This window comes from Pseudophryne corroboree, chromosome 3, assembly GCF_028390025.1.
Source record: "Pseudophryne corroboree isolate aPseCor3 chromosome 3, aPseCor3.hap2, whole genome shotgun sequence".
NCBI classification, from domain to species: domain Eukaryota; kingdom Metazoa; phylum Chordata; class Amphibia; order Anura; family Myobatrachidae; genus Pseudophryne; species Pseudophryne corroboree.
Genome location: NC_086446.1, coordinates 70,070,798 through 70,097,784, shown reverse-complemented (window position 1 = coordinate 70,097,784; position 26,987 = coordinate 70,070,798). Strand labels below are relative to the sequence as shown.

Here is a 26,987-nt window from a genome sequence, read left to right as displayed (position 1 = left end):
CTGTGCATGAGAACCAATGTAAATGAGCTCTCTGTATAGATAGATAAAGAAATACCAGCAGGTGTCCCGGATCACAACCACGGCATAGCTCCCAGACAGGCAATGGCTCCAGAATCCTTCACCATTGAAAGGATCCCTACCTCTCTTTGATTACCTCGATTTGATGGCCACTGACGTCAGTGAGAGCAATCCTTAACGTTACAGATAATACACGACACCATGTAGTTAAGAATCACTCTGCGTTTATTGTTCATAACAATGGTATATAAGGCATCATTGTCTAGGGAGGGATTGGAATGTCCAGGGAGGGGTAGGCAAAAGTAAATACTTTATTGGTTTAACTTTACTGCATAGGAGGGATAAAACAGGCTACATGGGGGGATGTAGGATACAGCCTAGTACTTCATCTAGGGGTGGTGATTTCACACAGTTCCCAACAAACTATGGGTGGAGCTATATTCATTTTATGCAATGCAAGCTAAATCCAAGGCAAAAGAAAGAGAAACAATATTTACACAATGCACAATGACAGAGGAGATTTAACCCTTCAATCCCCTCTTAGAATCATGATTGTTATACGACATGATTCTTCTGTAGAGCCCCCTTTTTGTTTCTCCAATTTTTTAGATATTGAACATAATCATCGGGGCCTTTGCTATCAGAGGAGGTGATGGGGCTAGTGGTAACATCATAATACATCAAGACTGTGTCAATACCTTTAGATGTGAGTTTCTTTCCACAGGGAATCACACAATAAACTATGAGACCTATAAAGATTAAAGTTATTATTATGAATATACTTATTTGCACAAGAGCCTGTTTCCAGTTTTCAATCCACCCAAAATATTGGCTCCATGGGTTATCAACACCCGAATTTTTCTTAAGTTCTATGGATAAGGTTTCTAATTTGTTTATGGCTAAAGTAACCTTACCATTAGGACCAGTGTTGTCAGGAATATATGTACAACAGCCTTCCACCTTACTAATGTAAACACATGTACCGCCTTTTTCTGCTAGAATCATGTCAAGAGCCATTCTATTTTGGAAGGTCATTTGGGAAGTGGCTTCTAGCTGTTCAGCTATACCTTTAAGAGCATCTTTGGTATCATTAACAAATCTTTGTTGGTTATAATATATATAATTAATCCAGGCTACGTTTTTATTTACAGTTACTATAGGAAACAATGACTCAAAACCCGCAGCCACCTCATCTCTAGCTTTGAACTCATTTGGAACACCTCTTGGGACCCCTATAGCATCAATGTATACGTGTGGGTCAAAGCTACCTCCTGGGAGTGCTCTTTTCTTTCGATTAGCAGGTGTATTAGAGGGAGGAGTGGGGTCATCGGTGATCATTAGGAGTGGCATTATGACTTTGGCTAGGGCACACTCACCATACCATGGTGTGTCTAATTTAGTTCTAAGCTTCATATCCCCACATATATAATAAATGTCACCTAGTGATCTAGTTTGGTTAACTAAAACAGTTGTTCTTTTATTTGCACAGTACCCTGGTGGGAAGGTTTTTAAATTTCTACCTGTGGTAGTGTTAGATGTATAACAGGTATAGTTTCCAGGATATATGGTTATGGTGCTTCCTGGGTTGGGATTTTTTGACAATATGGGATATTCCCTTTTCCACATTTCGCACTGACTGTCATTTGTTTTGGTGTCATTAAAAAGGCTGAAAAAACAATGTTCCTGTTCTAGGGGTATATTAAGGGGCACTGTACCTAGGTGGGGCCTAGATTTGCCACAGACATAACAGTTACTTTTATTATGTTTGCTAGCACTATACTTCATCCATTCTAACCAGAAATTAATGTCAGAGAAACCAGTTTCAATGGCTAAAGTGTCTTTAAAAGTAGGGTCATTAATGGCAACCATATCCTTAAAAGTGGAAATATGGGGTTTTAAGGGTTTATTTTGGGGGTCAATTTTGGGCTGATATTTTGGGTTTTTGTACATATCCCATAAATAAAACCTTTGTCTTGCACTATAGTATCCTGCTTGCCACCATATACCAACTACATAAGTTGCATTATCCCGGTTGCTGGGATGCACTATGTTTAGCCTGAACCGATATGAGTCTGGGCCCTCTTCCATTTTATGAATAGACAATCTTTGAAGTAGGTTCAGATGTTGACCATATCTGTTTCTGGCAGCTGATGGGCGATATCCCCAATCTGTTCCTGTATTCCACCCCACAGCTTCCCAGGAATTACAATTAGATCCATAATATCTAATGTCATAGTACCATTCGTCAGTAACACAAATATATACTGTCTCAGACATTCCTGATTTCCTTTTCTGCTGTATGAAATGTTTGTTGTCAGCAAGTTTAGGGAACATGAAATAATCAAGGATGTATGTGGCTACGTGTGTATTGGAGGAATTGTACCACAAGGTGGGGACCCCATCTGTTTGTGTGATGTCGATTTCACATATTGTGAGGTGAATGAGGGCCAGTAGGGCTATCGAGATAGTCCCCAGGATAAAGATAGGGGACAGGTTCCTCATCTTCTTCTGTTCTTCTTTCTTCGCTAGGTGGGAGGTCAGGGCTGTCTGCCCCGGTTCGTACCTCACTGGAATCACTTGCTTCCCTCTCTAGGTCTGGTCTAGGAACCTTTTTTACTCGGGATGCATGGATCCAGGTAGGACTTTCCTCTGTCAGGACTGCTGTTCGGGTAACTGCTACGACCTCTGTCTCTGGACCATAGGTGAAGTCTCCTGGGCTCTTGTTCCTGGGGAGCACCTTCACCACGACTCTGTCTCCGACTTTAAAGGGGTGTGTAGGTTCCTGTGGATTCAAAGGGTTTTTACAAACAACCTCATGTTCAATTTCATTCAGTTTTGTTATCAGGGACCTGACATACTCTTCTCTGATGAGTTCTAGATCTCCTTCCTGTATTACTAGTGGTTTCTTAGCCCAGGGTGTAGGAAAAGGCCTACCCATTAGTATTTCAAATGGGGAGTAACCCAGAGTCTTTTGTGGGGTCATTCTGATCTCTGCTAGGATAATAGGAAGGACCTTCTTCCATTTATGGAAGGTACCCCCTGTGGCCTTCCTAAGCTTGTCTTTGAGGGTCCTATTCATGCGTTCTACGACCCCTGAACTCTGCGGGTGATACGGGATGTGGAATTTCCATTCCACCTGCAGGGCCTTTACCAAGGCCTGTGTAATTTTTGCTGTAAAGGCGGAGCCTTTATCACTATTGATTTGCAATGGGCACCCCCATCTGGGGATGATTTCCTGAGTTAGGATCCTAGCAACTGTCTTTGCATCCTCAGATTTAGTGGGGAATACCTCTGGCCATCGAGAGAACATGTCTACAATGACCAGGGCATACTCCTGTTTACCAATACCTGGGATATGGGTGAAGTCAATTTGCAGGTGTGTAAAGGGTGTGGTGGGGTATTCAAGATGCTGATGTTTTGCCTTGTCAGGGTTGTTGGGGTTGTTTCGCAGACAAGTGATGCATCTACTGACATACTGATCTACTAATGACTTGGCATCCGTGACATAGAAATCATTACGTAAGAGTAAGGTAGTTGTTGCCTTACTGTGGTGTCCTATGCCATGGTAGTGGGCAATAAACAAGGGTGCACTGGACTGGGGTATACAAGGTTTCCCCTCTTTGCAGATTAATCCTGTTTTAGGATTCTTCTGCAAAACTGGGTAAGTCCAGTCAGCTAGGTCGGCATTGGAGGCTGAGGCCTGTAACTGGGTGATCAGGTAGTGGTTGTCGAGAGCTGGGGGGGTCATGATGGACATGTGGGCCTGAGTGATGGGCTGTGAGGCCGCATGTTTGGCAGCAGAGTCAGCAAGAGCATTTCCAAGGGAGACTGCATCCTTCCCCCCCGTGTGTGCCCTGCAATGGAGGATTGCAATGTCAGAGGGCAGGGTTATGGCATGCAGAAGGTCAGAGATGAGTTGGGCATGTGATATGCCTTTTCCATCAGCTCCAAGGAAACCACGGCGTCGCCAAATGACCCCATGGTCATGCACGACGCCGTACCCGTATTTGGAGTCAGTGTAGATGGTGACTGGTTTATTCCGGTAAAGGTGACAAGCCCTTGTGAGAGCAATGAGCTCTGCAGCCTGTGCTGACTGGTAAGGAATGGGCTGTGCTTCCAGAATAATGTCAGGGAGAGTGACAATAGCATAACCCGCTTGGTACGTGGTGTCATTGGGTCTGCTACAGGAACCATCTACAAAAATGACATCCGCGTCGGGGACAGGGACAGGGGACATGTCCAGTCTGGGGGATGTTTCTGACTCAATGGAAGCTGAGCAGTCATGGGGTTCAGGAGGGTGGTCTTCAGGACCTTTGAGCCCCAGTAGAGCGTTGAGAATGGGTGCAGGACCTGAAGAGTTGGTGGCATACTTAATGGTGAGTGAGGGGTTGTTCAAAAGGAGAACCTCATATCCACTGAGGCGCTGAGCTGACATGTGTTGTGTGTGTAACCCTTTTAAAATGGTTAGAACATCATGAGTGGTGTGAAGTATTGTTGTGTGGCCTAGGGTGAGTGTGGTGGCCATTTCAGTTACCATTGCACAGGCTGCAAGTGCCCTGAGGCAAGCAGGCATACCTTGCACTGTGACAGGCATTACTTTGGAAAAAAATGCCACTGGGCGCAACTTTCCTCCATGAAACTGTGTGAGCACCCCCGCCATGGTTTTACAATTGTCCCTTGCAAACAAATGAAAAGGTAGTACATAGTTGGGGAGGCCAAGTGCCGGACTTTTCATTAACATACACTTTAAGCTTTCATATGCAGTTAACATTTCTTGTGACCATTGTACAGTGTTAGGTTTGTCTTTCAGTGTGGCTTGTCTCAAGATGTTATCATAATAGGAACAATCAGATATCCACTGTCTGCAGTAATTTACCATACCCAGAAAAGACAGCAGTTCTTTCTGGGTAGTTGGGGTGACCAGGCCCAATACAGACTGAATGCGCTGTGGACTGACTTTCCTTTCCCCCTGAGTGAGCACAAAACCTAAGTAATCCACATGCTTCTTACACCATTGCATTTTTGTTTTGGACACCTTGTGTCCACATTCACAGAGCCAGTTTAACAGTGATATACCATCCTCCCGGCAGGCCTCCTCAGTTTGACTACAGAGCAGCAGATCATCTGCATACTGTAGCAGGACTGAACCATGGTGAGGGTGCCAGGGCCCCAATGTGGCCTGGAGTACAATGCTATACACAACAGGTGCGTCAATGAAGCCCTGGGGTAAACGACACCAGGTGAGTTGCTTGCCCTCAAAAGAAAAGGCAAAAAGTAACTGTGTCTGTGCATCCACTGGAATGCTAAAAAATGCATTTTTTAAATCAATTACCGAAAAAAATGCAGCATCTGCAGGGATAGCTGAAATGAGTGAGTTAATGTCAGGTACAATGGGTGCTATAGGCACAATGAGTTGGTTAATTGCCCTAAGGTCTTGTACAAACCTTACACTGCCATCTGACTTAGCAACTGGGTTGACTGGTGTGCAGTAAGGTGAAATTACGTGTCTGAGAATGCCTTGTTGGAGAAACTGTTGTATCATTGGTCTAAGACCTTCAATCTTCTCTTGTGACAAGGGGTATTGCTTTTGATAGACAGGTTGTGTGTCAGGTTTCAGGGTTGCTCTATATGGTGTGCAAGGAATGAGGCCAGTGTCATAGGGACCCTCCGACCATAGAGCAGGGTTTACTTTGTCAAAATCAGGTGTAATGTCTGTTGCTTCCCACACCGGTAGGTGTGGGGACTCAACCTCCAGGCCACTGCCAGTGGGTGAAGGGAGAATGGAGATTTCGAGCCTGCTAAGAAGATCCCTTCCCAGAAGATTAATTGGACATTCAGGTATTACAGTGAAATTGTGTTTACCCATATATGTGCCTCCCGTGGTTCTGACACTAAGGGCATCTGTCAGGTAAGCATCTGTGGGTATCCCATTGATTCCCATTGAAGGAGCAGTCTTTACCAAATGACCATCGTACAGGTCGACACACAAAACACTAGTAGTTGCCCCGCTATCTACCAGGAAAGGGATTGCTCTCTTTCCTATAATCAAGGTTAGTAGCGGTGGGTCCTTCCAGTGTCTGGTGAGCTGGGCAAAGGCTGGGATACCCTCCTCCGGGCCCCGTCAGTGGGAGGGGTCCTGCCAGTCAACTCGGAATCGGACATGATCCTGAAAGGGGTTGTTGTGTGACTGTCGGGGATGATCCCGGGAGGGAGCCGGAGCTTGGGGCTGTCGGTGGTTTTGTGGGGGACAAGGGCAATCCCTTGCCCAGTGATCGTCCCTTCCACAGTTGAAGCAGGAGGTTTGTTTCCTGCTGGCAGAGTCAGGGGGGTGGGGTGGCCTGGCTTGTGGGTTTGGGTTTTGATATCGGGCTGGATTGCGGGGTGGGCCAGTAAAGTGCTGCTGGCGTCTATCTCCCCGGTTTCTCTGATTTTGGTAATTATGAGTTGGGGCATTCTGCAAGGGTTTTTTAACATCAAAGCATCCTGCAGCTTCCTTTTCATATAAGTGCTTTTCAAATTCCTTAATATTATCAGAGGTCCAGGAAGAAACACCTTGCTTAACAGGGACCATAACAGATGGCAACAAGTTATTTACAAAGGTAGAAATTAGTAAATGGTCTGTATCTACAAGAGTAAGACCTGCATCTTCAGACCAACACTTTTTAAACCTCTTCCAAAACTCAGTGACAGTTTCAGTGGGCTTTTGTTTACATGCTACGGCAATGGGAAGAGAAGCCCGGGTTTTAAAAATCTCTTTCATATGGGTCTCAATTTCCTTCCACATCTCCGTTACACCGTCCCCAGTATTGAGAGGGTAGCGAACGGCATCGTTAAGGGTGGTAGGAGTGTTTATGGTGGGAATCTTTTTCCAATCCCACCCGTTGTAATGGTCTATAACCCCATCTATGATCAGCTTCATATCTTCTTGAGTATAGCTGCGTCCTGTGCAAGCCTTTTTCAAGTAAGCTATGCAGCCGTCAGGTGCAACAGTGGGTTTGGGACAGTTCTTAACAATTCTGTCTAAATCCTCTATTTCAATGGGTTTCTTTAACAACTGATCCCCTACTGTCATAAAGGGCAGGTGCTGGGTGGCGACACCGAGGAAACCTGTGCCGGATCGCGTTGTGGAGGGGGTGAGAGGGTTGTCAGTAGCAATAGTTAAGTCAGCGTTGCGGCGGGAGGCGGTTTGTCTGTTAGGAGTCTGGACTGTAGTTTCAAGCTTGGTTACATCTATGTGGAGGGTACTGTCAGGGGGGGCTATTTCTCCTTCAGAGCCTCCTGAGCCTCCTTCCCCTCCTCCTCCTCCCCCTCCTCCTTGCATTGGCATTCGTGACAAGGCAATTGCAGCTAAAAGATCTGTGTCTTTTAAGGAGGGATATAGGGGAGTGTAAGGCGGGGGAGAAGAATTTTTCAGAAACTTGTTGCTTCTAAATTCCTCAGCTTTATGCAGTCTGGAAGTTACAGATTTTATTCTACGCTGTTTCTGCTTGATATTCTTGTCATACCAATGAGGTGCTATCGTGAGCCATTGCTCTCCTCCAGCACGCATATATGTCATGTCCCATTGTGGGTCATGATCATACCATGGCCAGGCTTCCTTGTCTTCCAGACAAAGACCTTTGACCATGTCCATATAAAAGGGATAATTAATACCGTCACGGGGGAATGGACTGGGGCTGCCAACTTTCTCTGTCCATCCTGCTAAGTTATCCACCCAAGGGTTAACTAAATAATAATCTGTGGTGGAGTTACGGGCAACATATTCCTTACATGTCTCCCCTGGTAAAGGTGGAGGATAAATGACTGTCTTACTCTGACCCCCTCCCATAGTAAAGAATACAATCTACACCAGCTTTCTACGCAATTTCTACAACAACTTATAACAACTGTCTATGCAATATCACAACAAAAATGCAGTTTAAAAAAAAACCTTCTATACAATTTCACAACAAAAAGACTTTCTATGCAATTTCACAACAAAAAAAAAATGCAATTTACAAAAACTTTCTATGCATGCATTAGCTAACACCAGTTAATTAGTCATTGACAATATCACAATATTATCTGTATAGTGAGAACATGAAATCTTTTGACGGGTACGCTTACCTTCGTACAAGATGTCAGAAAAATACAGCGATTTAAACAGGAAGCAAGAAAAGTGTTTTGAGTAAAGATATCTGGCAGACGAAAACTTACCAGCCGTCTGGACCAAACATAAGAACTTATCACACTACAAACATACAAGAATATATAGGCGATCAAATCGGGGTATTTTCTACGTTACGTATAGACCCCAGGTCTATTTTTTTTTAAGTATCCCAGATACTAACGTCTTTGGAGAATTGCGCTTTTCTCAGACGTATCTTTAAGTCCCAGACATTAAAGATTATATGGTATCCCTGATACCTGTTTTATGTTTTTACATAAAACTTCGTAATATTAAGTCCCGGACTTAAATATTACCTTGTCACGTGTTCCCGGAACACTGACACGGATTCAGCTTCAGTGTATGACCGCAATCCTGTATGGCAAAGTCAGACAATAAATTCTCTATTTTTACCATTCAGGGACGATCACTGAATCCCGGACATAGAGCTCCCAGCTGAAAGGATCCCTACCTCTCTTTGATTACCTCGATTTGATGGCCACTGACGTCAGTGAGAGCAATCCTTAACGTTACAGATAATACACGACACCATGTAGTTAAGAATCACTCTGCGTTTATTGTTCATAACAATGGTATATAAGGCATCATTGTCTAGGGAGGGATTGGAATGTCCAGGGAGGGGTAGGCAAAAGTAAATACTTTATTGGTTTAACTTTACTGCATAGGAGGGATAAAACAGGCTACATGGGGGGATGTAGGATACAGCCTAGTACTTCATCTAGGGGTGGTGATTTCACACAGTTCCCAACAAACTATGGGTGGAGCTATATTCATTTTATGCAATGCAAGCTAAATCCAAGGCAAAAGAAAGAGAAACAATATTTACACAATGCACAATGACAGAGGAGATTTAACCCTTCAACCATCTCCTGTATACTTAGTCCACACAAATGTCACCGCGTTTCACTCACATTCTGGGATCTTTTTCAAGGCCAGTAATAGTGAAGAGTGATAGAGAGTGATGGAGAGTGATACAATGGAGAGAGAGAAAGTAGCAGCCAGTCAGCTCCCAACTGTCATTGTTTTCAAACACAGCATGTGACATGGCAGTTAGGAGCTGATTGCTGATTGGCTGCTTTTTCTCTCTCCATTTTATCACTCTCCAAGCGACGATGCATCTAGCCCAGTGTGCTATCCTCATCTCCTTCACAGAATTTCATACCAAATCTAACCAATCATCTGTCAGTATAGGTCATTTCACTATACCAACACACCTGCCTAAACAGGGCTTCCTCTCAGTGTGGCACATCCCTGCACCAATCATGGCTACTTGATACTCTGTACAGTGCACCTGATTGGTTACCTTATACATCACATCTTGTCAGGGCACTTTTGCCAGGTTACCTTCTAAGTCCCGATACGTCATCTCCGGGACAGGGTCACATTGCCAAGGAGTGGACATCTCTCAATGGCAGTGTTCAGTTTCCGGTTGTAGGGGGCAACCGTCTCCAAGAGATCATAATTATAGTTTCCATATATATATATATATATATATCTATATCTATATATATATATATATATATATATATATATGTATATCTATATCTCTGTCTCTCTCTCTCTCTCTCTATATATATATATCTATTTATATATATATATATATATATATATATATATATATCTATATATATATCTGTCCAGTCCAGCTCATATTTTGGATTGAAAACAATGATCCTTTGGAAATGCAGAAAAAGGCAGAACAAGAAAAACTCCACCATGTAAAAGACTTTGATATTCTAATCTAAACATATTTATAAAGTGCCTGAAACACTAGCATAAATAAATAATGGTAAAAATAAGATTTTAAACCTACCGGTAAATCTTTTTCTCCTAGTCCGTAGAGGATGCTGGGGACTCCGTAAGGACCATGGGGTATAGACGGGCTCCGCAGGAGATATGGGCACCTAAAAGAACTTTCTAGTATGGTGTGCACTGGCTCCTCCCTCTATGCCCCTCCTCCAGACCTCAGTTAGAGACCTGTGCCCAGAGGAGATGGACAACACGAGGAAAGGATTTTGTTAGTCTAAGGGCAAGATTCATTCCAGCCCACACCAATCATACCATATAACCTGGAATCAGGGCCGGACTGGGACTAAAAATAGGCCCTGGCATTTTTTAAGCACACAGGCCCACATCTGTGACTCCTCCCCTTACTATTCCTGACTCCTCCCACTTATTAGTCTATGCTCTTACAAATATAATTCATATTCTAACAACATACAAGCGTACATCATTTTCTATTAAAATACACACAACCAGTGGTTGAAGTGGAAATTTTTAAGTGGGGGTATGGAAATGTGAAGTTTGTAAATAAGTGCGCGCCTGAAAAGGGGGCATGGCCACGCAAAAGGGGGCGTGGCCTTCAGTGTAGTTTACCATACCATACACCCTTTATACGCATTATGCACCACAATAGTAGGACCCCTTATACTATCTAGTACTGGTGCTTCTTTCACATTATACCACACTGTATGAGCCAAAATTCACATTATAGCACCCAGTATGAGCCAAAATTCACATTATAGCACCCATATGAGCCGAAATTTACATTATATGCCCCCAATAGTGCAGTGCCAGATCCACAATTGCCCCCACAGTGCCAGGTATACAATTGCCCCCACAGTGCCAGGTATACAAATGCCCCCACAGTGCCAGGTATACAAATGCCCCCACAGTGCCAGGTATACAAATGCCCCTACAGTGCCAGGTATACAAATGCCCCCACAGTGCCAGGTCAACAATTGCCCCCACAGTGCCAGGTATACAAATGCCCCCACAGTGCCAGGTATACAAATGCCCCCACAGTGCCAGGTAAACAATTGCCCCCACAGTGCCAGGTATACAAATGCCCCCACAGTGCCAGGTATACAAATGCCCCCACAGTGCCAGGTAAACAATTGCCCCCACAGTGCCAGGTATACAAATGCCCCACAGTGCCAGCCAATTGCCCCCACAGTGCCAGGTATACAATTGTCCCCACAGCAGCCAGTGCTGCAGCTGCTTACCGCTGCTGCACTGCTATTGCTGCTGCTGCTGCTCCTCCGGGCTGTGAGGGACGGGGGTGAGTCAAGAGAGCAGAGCGCCCGCCAGCGCGGCTGTGTCTGGCGCTGAGGCGTATAGCGGACTTCGTTCAAACCAGCCGCCGGTTCGTGAGCCAATCAGAGCTCGCGGACCTGCGGCTTCTGATTGGCTGCCAGTCCGCGAGCTTTGATTGGCTCAGGAACCGGCGACTGGTTTGAAGTCCGCTATACGCCGCGCCAGACACAGCCGCGCTGGCGGGCGCTCTCCTCTCCTCGCAGCTGAGACATGCTGCCGCCGGACTGAGTGTCTCAGTGACCGCTGGACCAGCCCACGTGGCCATCGGCCCTTCTGGCATTTGCCAGAAGTGCCAGATGGCCAGTCCGGCCCTGCCTGGAATACACATAACCAGTTAACAGTATGAACAAACAACAGTACCGGTCCAAGACCGAGTCTAACTGTAACATAACCCTTATGTAAGCAATAACTATATACAAGTCTTGCAGATTTTCCGCACTGGGACGGGCGCCCAGCATCCTCTACGGACTAGGAGAAAAAGATTTACCGGTAGGTTTAAAATCTTATTTTCTCTTACGTCCTAGAGCAGGGGTGGGGAACCTCAGGCCCGAGGGCCTTATAAGGCCCGCAGAGCCACTTGATCCGGCCCGGCCAGGCTCACCTAGCCAGGCGCCCGCTGAGATTTTGTTACTAGTGGACGCCTGGCTTCTAACCCTCAGTAGCAGCCGGAGGCAGGTACGCTCACTCCTGAGCTCTGGCTTCCGGCTCTGGCAGTGTGCGTGTGCTGCTGTGCGGTGTTATGGGAGAGATGTCATGACTTCTCTCCCATAGTTCTGAGGAGCGAGCGCCCAGGCGGAGGGCAACGGTCCGGAAGCAGGAGCGGGGCTGGTGAGTATTGTTTTTTTTTTTCTTTTAATGTGTGTGTGTAAGTGTAAGCGTCGCTCCTAGGGGGCATATCTAATGGGGCATAACACCTGACTGGTGGCATATCTAATGGGGCATAACAAGTGACGGGGCATATCTAATGGGGCATAACAACTGACTGGGGGCATACTTACTGGGGGCATATCTGCTGGGGCATAACAACTGACTGGGGGGATATCTACTGGGGGCATAACTGCTGACTGGGTGTATATCTACTGGTGGCATAACTACTGACTGGGGGCATAACTACTGGGGGCAGGTTCATTTTTAAGTTGATAATTCTTGTATGGCCCCTGAAGGATTTTTATAAATATCCAAATGGCCCTTGGTAGAAAAAAGGTTCCCCACCCCTGTCCTAGAGAATGCTGGGGACTCCGTAAGGACCATGGGGTTTATACCAAAGCTCCCAATCGGGCGGGAGAGTGTGGATGGCTCTGCAGCACCAACTGAGCAAATGCTAGGTCCTCATCAGCCAGGGTATCAAACTTGTAGAATTTAGCAAAAGTGTTTGACCCCGACCAAGTTGCTGCTCGGCAGAGTTGTAATGCCGAGACGCCCCGGGCAGCCGCTCAAGAAGAGCCCACCTTCCTGGTGGAATGGGCCTTTACTGAATGCGGTAATGGCAATCCAGCCATAACATAAGCATGCGGAATCGTGTTACAGATCCAGCGAGCAATAGTCTGCTTCGAAGCAGACGCGCCAATCTTGTTGGCAGCATACAGGACAAAAAATGCATCTGTTTTCCTAATACTAGCCGTCCTGGCTACATACATTTTTAAGGCCCTGACTACATCCAGGGACATGGAATCCTCCAAGTCACTCGTAGCCACAGGCACCACAATAGGTTGGTTCATATGAAATTAAGACACCACCTTGGGTAAAAATTGAGGACGAGTCCTCAATTCCGCTTTATCTACGTGAAAAATCAAGTAAGGGCCCTTGTAAGACAAGGCCGCCAATTCTGACACACGCCTCGCAGATGCCAAGGCTAACAACATGACCACCTTCCAGGTGAGAAATTTCAACTCCACCGTTTTAAGGGGTTCAAACCAGTGTGATTTAAGGAACTGCAACACCACGTTCAGGTCCCATGGTGCCACCGGGGGCACAAAAGGAGGCTGGATGTATAGTACTCCTTTTACAAATGTCTGGACTTCTGGGAGAGAAGCCAATTCTTTCTGAATGGATATTGACAAGGCCGAAATCTGTGCTTTAACAGAGCCTAACTTTAGGCCCATATCCACTCCTGTCTGTAGGAAGTGGAGAAAACGACCCAGATGGAAATCTTCCATAGGAGCATTCTTGGTTTCACACCAAGAGACATATTTCCGCCAGATACGGTGATAATGTTTTACGTCACCTATGTCAAAGTCAGAAAAATATCCCTATGCACACTGCCATATTTGCACCTCACACTGGTCCGCGCTGCGCATGCGTGCACTTTCCCGTGATAGCGCATACCCGCTGATGCGTGCACCCGCTCGCATCGGTATGCGTATTTACGGTAAAGAGTATGTAGTCGTAGCGTGCGACCCAATCGTTACATATTTCCACAATTAACGTAGTTTATAGATCATGGTCCTTTTGATAGATTCTGAAAGTTTGGTTAATATAGAATGTCCCTGAACGGAGGGATCCCTCTTTGTATTGTAGGAAGGGTCTAACAGGAGTCATACAGCAGTGTTTGGTACCCATCGGAAGAGTATTTAAATAGCAATATTCCGGTGTTGGTTTGGAGCGTATTAATCGCTCGTGCGAATAGTTATGGACATAAGGAGTTTATGTCCATTACTATTATTTACTCTTACTCAGGTATGCGGCGGGAAACCCAGTGTCCCACCCACCTGAGCTGTTTGAAATCGTCACAACCCACCTGTATGAATCAACCTATGACCTTTTGTTATGATGCGAAGCCGAATTCCTGTGTCCAATGGACGACAAGATTGTAGGGACCATTGGATTGCATTGTGTGTGGAGCATAAAAGACGGGCCTGTGGCATCCAGCTTTCACTTCTCATCAAACGGTTCTCATTGCTGATAATCGGGAAGCTGGATGTCCAGAAGCGCTTGCGATCGTTACCCTTGTGCGTAAGTTTTTTCCGTGATCATATTGTCTTACTGTGAGCCATTTCTCTCATCTCTCTCTCTCTTTCTCTACTCTTTCTCTCGTATTTTCCCTTGATTAGATTGTATTGTATTGAATTGTATTTATAGTGTAGTTATTTGGTTAGGAAGTCTCTGTTATATTGTAGTGTATCATTTGTACTGTGATTCCTTTTTACAAGTATATTAGTTATAATACATTTAATAGGCTTTGGACCCTAAACAAGTATCTGTGTATTTTCTCATAGTGTTAAGTGTTCACAGAGCGTCGGTGACGTTCAAGCAGCTTTGTAGTTAATCAGGTTACACCAGGTTGCACTTACACATTGTCTCTACATAAAGGTATACTGTGTATCTCATTGTTAAAGGTATAGATATCAAGGTATAGCGTTGTGAGCGTCTGCGCCGCTGGTGATCTCCTCGTGGTCTCGAGCGTCCGCTACGCCATAGCGAATCATTACGTTTGTCTGTAGCCAATAGTGTGCCAGTCTGTGATCTCTGGGCCGTGAGCGAACGCGACGCTTGAGTGTCTCGCCTACGCCTGAGCGATCGTTACGCAAGTAGCGTACCCTTACGGTACTTCTTACGTAGTCAGCGTACAGTGTTCTTAGACCTCTTAAAGGGTAATTTATACGATAAATAGATTCAGCTTTATCAATTGGCGGCTCGTCCTGTCCTTCACATATCTGCACTAGGTAGATCAGCAGACATTATCCCCCAGCAAAGGGTGGGAGGTTGTCTTGCAGTGCTGACGGGATAAGCGTCTGCTTCGCTTAGATAAAGAGTGCTGAAGGAATCCGGGAACCGGAGGTAAGAACAAAACGCTTGTGTCTTTTAAAACTGTTTATTTGTCTTCTGTCTTGCGTACACACGCACGCATACTTTTTTTTTTTCATTTTTCGTATATCACTATCCCGTTTGCCAATTTTATAGTTGATAGAAAAGTGCTAAAAGAGACTTGCTGTTATTTTATAGTTTAAGAATAGAGGTAATAGTTAAAAGTGTAGAGAAACACACAGGTTTGCCTGGGAGATAAGGCAAAGCCAGTGGGGTACGCGGTAGATGATCAGGGATCGTCTACATTGATAAAAGTATATTGTGTTACGGTGGATCTTTGCATTGCGTACACGTGTCTCTAACAAAGACTAGCGTACGCAATCCAAAGGCCGACGCACGCAGCGTACATTACGCAACGGAGCGTCCGGTTACGCCCACGTAGCTCAAATCACGAAAAGTTGAAATTTTAGCGCAAAGCGATAATTAACGCAAAGGCGATAGTTAGCGCTAAGCGGTAAATAGCGCAAGAGGCGATAAATAACGCAAGTCTATTTTTGGAAAATCTGAAATTTAGTTTAACAGATCCTGCTCCTAATTGGTAACACAGCTGGGCTAAAGAAAATTTCTGCGCAGAAATAGATATAGAAACGAAAGTGTACATGTGTTGAGTGAGTGTGTTTTTTTTATCACATAAGAGGTTGAACCAAAAAGAAATCGGGTACTCGTAAGGGACATACGTGTAAGTGACATATACGGTGGCTAGGGAGGCATCCTTGGTTAAATAAAATATTTGAGCATTAGAGTATAGCGGACCAGTATAGAACAAGACCAGGAGGTCAGACCAGGAGGTCATAACAGACCAGGAGGTCATAAGGAGACAAAGAAGTCCGCTATAAAGGTAAGAGGCACAACCCCGGGGGTTGGTGCAGAACCCATATAGGCCATATAAGCTCTGGCTGAAGGAATTCGCAGCCGAAATTTTCGATTCCATTGATCTCTCAGTACATAACAGGTAGTGCTTATGTACTGAACGATTGTACCGCACGTCATTGTGTGCATTAGTAAACCTGACTAGTATCATTTTGCGTACAAAAGTCATAAACGCTAGTTGTACATTCTGACGTGATTTGTGTAATTTTTTATTTTTGAAGGGAAGTTCGCTGGTCACTCAGGAACTATCTAACAGCCCCACCTTTACTGGAAAGAGTAAGTGTCCTGCGGGTAACCCTCACATGTTCCAGTAAACAGAAGGTTTTTGGTAGGGCCCTGTATCGAGTACGCCAGCACCATATCGGTGTGATCAGGTCGTATTGGTCGAGGTGGGCGAGTGAGTGGGGTACTCGGTAAACCGCCACCGCCGGCCTATTTTGAATAATTTGGTTTGCTGTAAGGGTTCGCTGAAGACCGTGATATAAAGATCAAAGGAGTAGTAAGCAACACCTGCAGATTATGGGGGCCAGTTGTTCAGGTAGGGGGCGATCAACCTCGGTTCGGGTTGATTCAGAGAACCGACCAGTCGGGTCGGCAAGGTACATCATGTGTGAGAAATACGGAAGTCACACAGAGGTTTTATGTGATGAATGGGAGAGAATGACTGTACAAGACAGGGAGAAATTCCCAAGAATAGGTAGCTTCAGTCCAGAAGTGTTACAAAATTTAAGGAGGAGGATATGTCTCATAAAATCAACAAAGAGACGAATCCAGCATCATGATTATTTACAGTTATGGCAACAGGAAGGTGAGATACAGAGAGGTTTGGCTCTGGCGGCGGGATCTGGGGCAGTCAGGAAACTGATAGCCACAGCCCCGCCTCCACCATACATTGCAGGAGAGAAGTTGATTGCGGAGAAAAACGCACTGGGGTGTAAAACGCAAACTCTTAGCAACCCTGTAAATGTTAATGATGTTAACCAAGTAACCCATGCAATTATTAACCCGTGCAAGTTGTACCCTGTTCTGAACTTTCCTCAGGAGTATGATCAAGAAGACGATTCGGCAACAATTTCAGCGCTCTCTCTAGCGGCCACCATATCAGAAACCACAGTAGGAACTGCACCACCCACGAGATTAGCGAAGGCCCCTAGCGGAGGGATAGGTGAGGTCGTGTCAACGGGTAAGTACGGCACCATGCATTATACCGAAACAATTTCACCACAAGTTGTAGAATCTACACAGAATGAGGTTGTTAGAGTTAACCCTGTTAGAGTAATAGCAGTTCCCAATGGGAAAACAGATGTATCAGGAGCCACTCCCATAAGGAACATTGCCATGTACACACCATTTTCCCGAATGGAATTAAGAACCATAGTGTCCGAATTTCCTGACCCCAGGAAAGACTTAGTTGCTAGCCAAAAATACATCAGGGATCTAGGGAACACTGTAGAGCCCAACAACAAAGATTGGCAGATACTGCTAAGAGCTTGTTTGCCTTCAAATGTCGACTCGGTTCAATTTTTGGCTGATTGTGGACTAGATAAAGATGTACCGCTTTCAGATGTGTATAACAAAGATAACGTAAAAAGGATAAATTTACAACTAAAGGAGTATTTCCCAGCCGTTGTTAAATGGAACAAAATATTCTCCATTAGACAAAAAGAGTCCGAAACGGCAGCAGAATATTTTCACCGGGCACTATTAGAAATGGCAAAATACACTGGTATAGAAGACATTAGGACCAACCCAAACCATCAAGAAGTAGCAGTATCTGTACTGATGGATGGTTTAAAGGAAACATTAAAGGCTAGGGTACAGACCACGCAACCATGTTGGCGAGGTCTGTCAGTGTCCACTTTGAGAGAGGCTGCTATTGATCACGACAGAAACATCACCAGGCACAGAGAATCGCAAAGTGACAAGTTAATGTCAGTAAGTATACAGGCGCTGACCACAAAGCAGCCTGCGTATGTACCATCGAATCCTGTAAGTAAGTCAACTGAAATAACTTGTTATTCCTGTAACAGACAGGGACACTATGCACGAGACTGTAGAATAAAGAGTGTACAAAGATCTTTTCAACCCCCTAGACAACGACACAACACAAGACATTGGGAGCAGGGTCCACAGAGGCGGAGTTTTGAGCCACATACAGGGGAAACAAAAAGATACCCCCCGAACAGAGATTGGCATGCCTCTGGTAGTTCCCAGCTAACTCCCTCACAAGTAGTTGCTGCCAACGGGATTCAGGGAGGTCAACATACCCAATAGGGGTGTGGCCATACCTGTAATCTGCAGCCAGTTAAATTGATTGCCAGTCTTGGAAGTGAACCAGAGATTGCAATCAATGTAGCTGGTAAAACTTTAAACTTTCTTGTAGACACAGGGGCGGCCAAGTCAGTGATAAATTCGACAGTGGGCATGAGAACCACTGGTAGGACAATTCCAGCCATGGGAGTAACAGGAGTAGTCCAGCACTACCCTGTTAGCAAACCAGCCGAGATTACAATAGGGCCTTTGCATACCAAGCATTCCTTTTTGCTGGCTGCATCGGCACCAACCAATCTCCTGGGAAGAGACTTACTATGTAAAATGGGGTGCGTCATTTATTGTACTTCTGAAGGTGTATTCTTGGACATACCTGAGAATCACGCTCAGGAAGTACGAGACATGTTAGACTCCCCATCAAAATTAATGTCACATTCCATTAGGACAAATAGGAATCCATCCCAAGTAGAAGAGATGACTTCCCAGATACCAGAGTCACTTTGGACAAAAGACGGACAGGACACTGGATTAATGGCAAACGTAGCTCCAGTAGTGGTACAAGTAAAAGATGGTAGGATAGCTCCAAAAATCCCACAGTATCCTCTGAAGCCAGAGGTGGAGTTAGGAGTTTTCCCAGTAATAGAGCGCTTGCTACAACAGGGCATTCTGGTAAGAACGTCCAGCACTGCCAATAGTCCCATCTTCCCTGTTAAGAAGAGTGGGGGGAGGGGTTACAGGCTAGTGCAGGATCTAAGGGGGATTAACAAAATAGTTGAGAGTCAGTTCCCCGTAGTGCCAAATCCAGCTGTCATCCTAATGCAAATCCCTCCCACTGCCAAATTTTTCACTGTTATTGACCTCTGCTCCGCTTTCTTTTCGGTACCTCTGCACCCTGACAGCCAATATTTGTTTGCATTCACATACAGGGGAGTCCAATACACGTGGACTCGATTACCCCAAGGTTTCATAGATAGTCCAAGTATATTTTCTCAGGCTTTGCATGATTGTTTACAGTCGTTCCAACCAGAGAGTGGATCAGTATTGATACAGTATGTGGATGATTTACTACTGTGTTCTGATTCATTGGAAGCATCCCTGAAGGATACGAAACAGCTCCTGTTTCATCTTTCAGACACAGGACATAAGGTTTCCAAAGACAAGTTGCAATTATGCCAAACTAAGGTAAAATATTTGGGACACTGTCTAACACAAGGACTGAGACACCTGACCACTGATAGAATCCAAGCAATTAGAGACATGACTCTACCACAAACCCAGCAACAGATCAGAACGTTTTTAGGAATGTGTGGGTATTGCCGTAATTGGATCCCAGGGTTTTCCATATTGGCGTTACCTTTGCAGGAAATGGTCTCCTCAAACAAACCTGATAGGATTTCGCATACCGACGAATCCGAAACAGCATTTGAGAGACTCAAACAGTGCCTAACGCAGGCGCCAGCACTAGGTATGCCAGACTATGGAAAACCCTTTGAACTATACGGAACAGAAAGTGCTGGTTGCGCAGCAGGTGTACTAACCCAAAAACACGGTGATGCCAGCAGGCCAGTTGCATACTACAGCGCTCAGCTAGACACGGTAGCGCGATCCCTCCCCACATGCTTGCGAAGCGTTGCTGCAATAGCATTGCTAGTAACAAAAAGCGAAGATGTTGTGCTAGGCCACAACCTCACAATCCATACACCACATGCAGTGTCAGCCTTATTGAATTCTGCCCAAACCAGACACGTCTCATCAGCGAGGTTTACAAGATGGGAATTGGCACTAATGGCCCCAGTAAACATCACTATAAGGAGATGCAGTGCATTAAATCCTGCAACATATCTCCCAGGTGTGTCTGGTCAGGCACAAAGGGTGGAAGGTGAGAGTGCTGGGGAAGGAGGATTTAATACAAAGGAAGATACACATGATTGTATGGAATATTTGACCCACAATTTTACCGCAAGGCCTGACATCAGTGACAATCCACTGGAAGATGCAGAACTCACGTTCTACACGGACGGTAGTTGTCACAGACAGTCAGACTCGGGAGACTTGTGTACTGGATACGCAGTCGTAGATGACCAAGACACCATAGAAGCGGAACCGCTAGGCCCACCTCACTCAGCCCAGGTTGCTGAACTGGTCGCCCTAACCAGAGCATGTGAATTGGCTAAGGGTAAGTCAGCCAATATCTACACCGATTCTAGATACGCATTCGGGGTAGTCCATGATTTCGGAGCCCTATGGCGCCTCAGAAATTTCATGACGGCAGCTGGTACACCGATAGCGCATGCAGCTCACATAAAAAGGCTTCTAACAGCGATACAGGAACCCGACAGAGTGGCTGTTATCAAATGTAAAGCACATACATATAGTCAAGACCCAGTATCACTTGGTAACAGCCGAGCAGACGAAGCTGCTAAGTTAGCAGCTGCTACCCCCATACCGACAGACACCACACAACTGATGGTATTCAATACCATCAACACACAGAAGTTGTGTGAAATGCAGAATTTGTGTTCCGCACAGGAAAGAGCAGTCTGGAAGGCAAAGGGATATGGCCAGGAGTCCTCAGGGCTCTGGACGGATGGACATGGTAAACCAGTGGCCCCCAGGACATATCTTCCATGTCTGGCTGAAGCAGCTCACGGGCTGACTCATCTAGGCAAGGAGGGGATGTGCAAATTGGTAAGAGCATACTGGTGCGCCCCAGGATTCTCCTCTCATGCGAGTAAAAGAGCAATGTCATGCCTTACCTGTCTGAGAAAGAATATTGGAAAGGCAATACCTACAGAACCATCCCATATCCCACCTGCCGGCGGCCCTTTTCAGGTAATACAAATTGACTTCATTCAATTACCCCCATGTCGGAATTTGAAATATGTACTTGTTTGTATAGATGTTTTCTCGAATTGGGTCGAAGCATTTCCAGCGGCTACAAATACCGCTATGTTTACAGCTAAGAAAATTGTGCAGGAATTTGTATGTAGATATGGTATCCCTAGAATAATCGAAAGTGATAGGGGTACCCATTTTACAGGTGATGTCTTTCAAGGAATGTGTAAGTTGATGGGAATTGATAGCAAGCTGCACACTCCGTACCGTCCACAGGCGAGTGCGAAGGTCGAAAGAGTGAACAGCACGATTAAAAATAAATTGAGTAAAGTGATGGCAGAAACAGGATTGACATGGCCAGAAGCTTTACCCATTGTATTGTACAGTATCAGAACCACTCCCAGGTCCCCTCTTAATCTGTCCCCCTTTGAAATCTTGTTTGGTCGACAACCGCATGTCATGATTAACCCTCAGGATGATTTGAAATGTAACAATGAAGTAACTGTAAAGTACTTAATTAACATGAGTAAACAGTTGAGGAACCAAAATGAAAATCTGAAGTTGGTGATTCCTGATCTACCTGATAGTAATTGTCATGACATTGAACCTGGGGATTATGTAATGATACGAAATTTTCTACGCTCAGGTTGTCTTATTGATAGATGGGAAGGACCATACCAGGTCTTATTGACTAGCACCACAGCATTGAAGGTTGCTGAGAGAGAGACTTGGGTCCATTCATCCCACTGCAAGAAGGTTGCTGATCCAGAGAAGTCCCGTGATAAGGAACAGACGGTAGAGGTTGTATCACTGGAGTGTCTGTTCCAGGAGGACTGAGGCGGCACCTGAGCCTTGAAGACCGAAAGCAGTTGTCGACTCCCCAATCCCTTTTATTGTTTTTTTCCACTTCCCATCCCCTCTCCCTTGAAAGTTCTTTTTCCCCCTTCTCATTTTTCTCCATTTCCTCCTCAAAGATGGACTTGCCCCAAGAGACTGTGATCCGGATTTTCCTGTTAACCATGATGTTGACTAGAGCAGTCTGTTCCGGCGAAAGTACCATGGAGGTCGAGAGAGGTTCTGGAATGGGTTCCGATTATGATGATGGAGGCGTAGTTTTCCAAGATCAACCTAACCAACAAGCAAAGGCGAGTATCAGAAAGCGATCCGATAGCATTGATCATAGAAGAAATTGTGACGGATTGTTAGCTGAAGAAAACTGTATCTGCAGGCTTTGTAACAATGTCATTGAAGATGGGTGCATAAAGAAATGCCAATCCAGTTTTAATATCCATATGGACCGGCATCCATTGAGTGACTATCACTCCTTAGTGGGTAATGTGTTAAACAAAACAGATTGTTGGGTATGCTCTCAAGTACCTCAGGGTCATAGCAAATCAGGGCTAGTACCATTTCCTTTAACGATAGGGGAGGTACTTGAGTTAAATGGTGGGAGACCGGTGGACAGGAGGTTTAATATCTCCAGCCCTCCTAGTTTGAAGCTCCACCAATACCATGTGGATAGGTCCCTCTTATGTTTCAACATCTCCAATCCCCGACAGCCGGGAAATTGGGAAGTGTCATGGAGCAACCTGACCATGACCTTCTCGCATAGAGCAGATAGAATGCCTACAGATACAGAGCTTGTACGCCACATAGCCAGTAGAGGAAAATCTTTCAGGTATAGATATACCTTAGGAAATAGGATTACTAGAGTTGGAGAAGTATCACCAGGATACTGTGCACATATCGTACAACCTGATACGTGCATTAAGCAGATGGAAGAATTAGGGCTAGGAGATTTCACCTGGAAGGTGTGTAATATGGTAATGTCCTACTCCGTCCCATATGTTCTCCCCGATGATGCATATTTCATATGCGGGAGAAAGGCGTACAAGTGGCTTGCCCCAAACTCTGAAGGATTGTGTTATATTGGAAGAGTATTGCCTGAAGTAATGACTGTAACTCATGATAAAATGAAAGACATACACCGTGGTGCCCAAACTCCTTATACTCACACTCATTACGAGCACCTCGTTAAAAGACAACTGTCAGAAAGGTTAGAGCATCTGGCCTCTGATCTGATCCATGAATCCACCGGGATTCAGGTTCTGGTGGCGTTAGATTTCACTCGCACCGCTCGAGGAGTGATGAATTATAGATACATTTCCGCACTCGCCAATTTGTTAGATAATATCACTGAAATGTATGATGACACGTTTAGATACACTGGAAGAGAACTCCAAGCTTATAAAACAGAACTGGTACAGCATAGAATGGTTCTTAATTACCTCACAGCAGTGACAGGCGGATATTGTGTTACATTGGCAACACAGTACGGCGTGAAGTGTTGCACGTACATCACGAATAGCACCGAGGATCCGGTAGAGGTCATAGACCAAAAGATGGACGATATTCTCCAATTGAAGTGGGAATTTCGCCGAAAACACAATCTCACTCTTGCTGCTGTAGGTAATGAGCTGACTGGTTGGGTGTCATGGTTGAACCCGCGAAATTGGTTCTCCGGTTTAGGAGACTGGGCTCAAGGAGTCATAATGGATGTTGGAAAGTTTCTCCTATGTATTTTAGGTGTTGTTATATCTATTGGATTGATATTTAGATGCGGGCAGGCTTTAATGAGGTGCAAACAAAGTACAAGAGTGATGAGTTTGAGGAGTGAGGAAACTGTAATTAACCTGGATTTGATTTATGACCCAATGATAGAAACCAGGATGTGATGAAAATGCGATTATACGGTCCGTTTCTTTCACCTGTTTTTCTGCTTTTCTCCAAGATAAAAAGACCCCCTTGGACGAGGAAGCTGACGAGACGCTATACAGACAACGGATGGACCAAAGAAAGAGTTTTGACCACTTGATAAATGGACACTTGATGAACTTTGCCATGGATCCCCAGTTTCCCTAGTATTTTTAAACTCACGCTAGCCCAACATTTTTTGTAAATCTAATGGCATTGACAAAGCTTATTGCTCACGCTTAATGAGCAAAACAGCGCAAAGAAGACGACTTTCAACTGATACCGAACAAAACTTCAACAACAGATTTACCTGACATAGAATATCATTGCATTTTCCATAAGTGTTCTTCATCTTCATCTCTACAACCCTCAGGTAATAACACACATAGTATAGGGAATACAGGCACAGATATCAGCAATCACATATTCCCCCATTCATGTATCATCAACTAAAATGTGCTCCCCATTTTGTTCAAAATCCGAAAGGAGCTCGGTAAAGTTTGACAGCCCATCCACAGACCTGTACCACAGGATAAGAAGGAATTCAAATGTATACTTCGCAATACCTCGAAGCTTGATTTACAACACGTACGGCACGATGATACATGACCCCCCCCAAACATGGACTCATACACACATGCTTCTGCTATCTCACTAGGTCATACCCTCTTCACACCTACTCCTCTCTCCTCCCCTACCCAACCATGGAAATGAATTAACCCCTAACATATATTTTTCTCTTTTTAAAATGTTTTCAGGAAGTGGCAGTTATAGTTGACTGCCAAAGGGTGGACTGTCAAAGTCAGAAAAATATCCCTATGCACACTGCCATATTTGCACCTCACACTGGTCCGCGCTGCGCATGCGTGCGCTTTCCCGTGATAGCGCATACCCGCTGATGCGTGCACCCGCTCGCATCGGTATGCGTATTTACGGTAAAGAGTATGTAGTCGTAGCGTGCGACCCAATCGTTACATATTTCCACAATTAACGTAGTTTATAGATCATGGTCCTTTTGATAGATTCTGAAAGTTTGGTTAATATAGAATGTCCCTGAACGGAGGGATCCCTCTTTGTATTGTAGGAAGGGTCTAACAGGAGTCATACAGCAGTGTTTGGTACCCATCGGAAGAGTATTTAAATAGCAATATTCCGGTGTTGGTTTGGAGCGTATTAATCGCTCGTGCGAATAGTTATGGACATAAGGAGTTTATGTCCATTACTATTATTTACTCTTACTCAGGTATGCGGCGGGAAACCCAGTGTCCCACCCACCTGAGCTGTTTGAAATCGTCACAACCCACCTGTATGAATCAACCTATGACCTTTTGTTATGATGCGAAGCCGAATTCCTGTGTCCAATGGACGACAAGATTGTAGGGACCATTGGATTGCATTGTGTGTGGAGCATAAAAGACGGGCCTGTGGCATCCAGCTTTCACTTCTCATCAAACGGTTCTCATTGCTGATAATCGGGAAGCTGGATGTCCAGAAGCGCTTGCGATCGTTACCCTTGTGCGTAAGTTTTTCTCCGTGATCATATTGTCTTACTGTGAGCCATTTCTCTCATCTCTCTCTCTCTTTCTCTACTCTTTCTCTCGTATTTTCCCTTGATTAGATTGTATTGTATTGAATTGTATTTATAGTGTAGTTATTTGGTTAGGAAGTCTCTGTTATATTGTAGTGTATCATTTGTACTGTGATTCCTTTTTACAAGTATATTAGTTATAATACATTTAATAGGCTTTGGACCCTAAACAAGTATCTGTGTATTTTCTCATAGTGTTAAGTGTTCACAGAGCGTCGGTGACGTTCAAGCAGCTTTGTAGTTAATCAGGTTACACCAGGTTGCACTTACACATTGTCTCTACATAAAGGTATACTGTGTATCTCATTGTTAAAGGTATAGATATCAAGGTATAGCGTTGTGAGCGTCTGCGCCGCTGGTGATCTCCTCGTGGTCTCGAGCGTCCGCTACGCCATAGCGAATCATTACGTTTGTCTGTAGCCAATAGTGTGCCAGTCTGTGATCTCTGGGCCGTGAGCGAACGCGACGCTTGAGTGTCTCGCCTACGCCTGAGCGATAGTTACGCAAGTAGCGTACCCTTACGGTACTTCTTACGTAGTCAGCGTACAGTGTTCTTAGACCTCTTAAAGGGTAATTTATACGATAAATAGATTCAGCTTTATCACCTAGTTACTAGCCTTTATTAGAGTAGGTATGACCTCCTCCAGAATACCCTTCTCCGCTAGGATCCGGCTTTCAACCGCCATGCCGTCAAACGTAACCGCGGTAAGTCTTGGAACATGCAGGGCCCCTGCTGTAACAGGTCTTCCCTTAGAGGAAGAGACCAGGGATCTTCCGTGAGCATCTCCTGAAGATCTGAGTACCAGGCCCTTCGAGGCCAGTCTGGAACAATGAGTATTGTTTGTACTCTTTTTCGATTTATGATCCTCAACACTTTTGTGATGAGAGGAAGAGGAGGAAACACGTAGACCAACTGGAATACCCATGGTGTTACCAGAGCGTCTACTGCTATTGCCTGAGAGTCCAGGAACCTGGCAAAATACCTCCGAAGCTTCTTGTTGACGCGTGACGCCATCATGTCCATTTGAGGAACTCCCCAGAGATCCGTTATCTCTGCAAAGACTTCTTGATGAAGTCCCCACTCTCCTGGATGGGGATCGTGTCTGCTGAGGAAGTCTGCTTCCCAGTTGTCCACTCCCGGAATGAAGACAGCTGACAGAGCGCTTACGTGATTTTCCGCCCAGCGAAGAATCCTGGTGGCTTCCTCCATCGCGACTCTGCTTCTTGTCCCGCCTTGGCGGTTCACATGAGCTACTGCTGTGACATTGTCTGATTGAATCAGAATCGGTAGGTTGCGAAAAAGAATCTCCGCTTGTCGAAGGGCGTTGTATATGGCCCTTAGCTCCAACACGTTGACGTGTAGACAGGACTCCTGGTCTGACCATAGTCCCTGAAAATTTCTTCCTTGGGTGACTGCTCCCCATCCTCGGAGGCTCGCGTCTGTGGTTACCAGGATTCAGTCCTGAATGCCGAACCTGCGACCCTCTAGAAGGTGAGCACTTTGCAGCCACCATAGAAGAGACACCCTGGCCCTGGGGGACAGTGTTATTTTTTGATGTAATTGTAGATGGGACCTGGACCATT

General features: G+C 45.1%; 1 long non-coding RNA gene across 1 annotated transcript in view; it reads right to left on the bottom strand.

Annotated features, from left to right (window-relative positions):
- Positions 1-225: 225 nt before the first annotated feature.
- The window catches only part of LOC135054771 (uncharacterized), a 65,992-nt gene continuing 39,230 nt past the window's right edge, over positions 226-26,987 (bottom strand). Inside the window, exon 2 of the long non-coding RNA XR_010243568.1 lies at positions 226-2,800. This is a non-coding gene — a long non-coding RNA (uncharacterized LOC135054771). The remainder of the gene's footprint in view (positions 2,801-26,987) is intronic.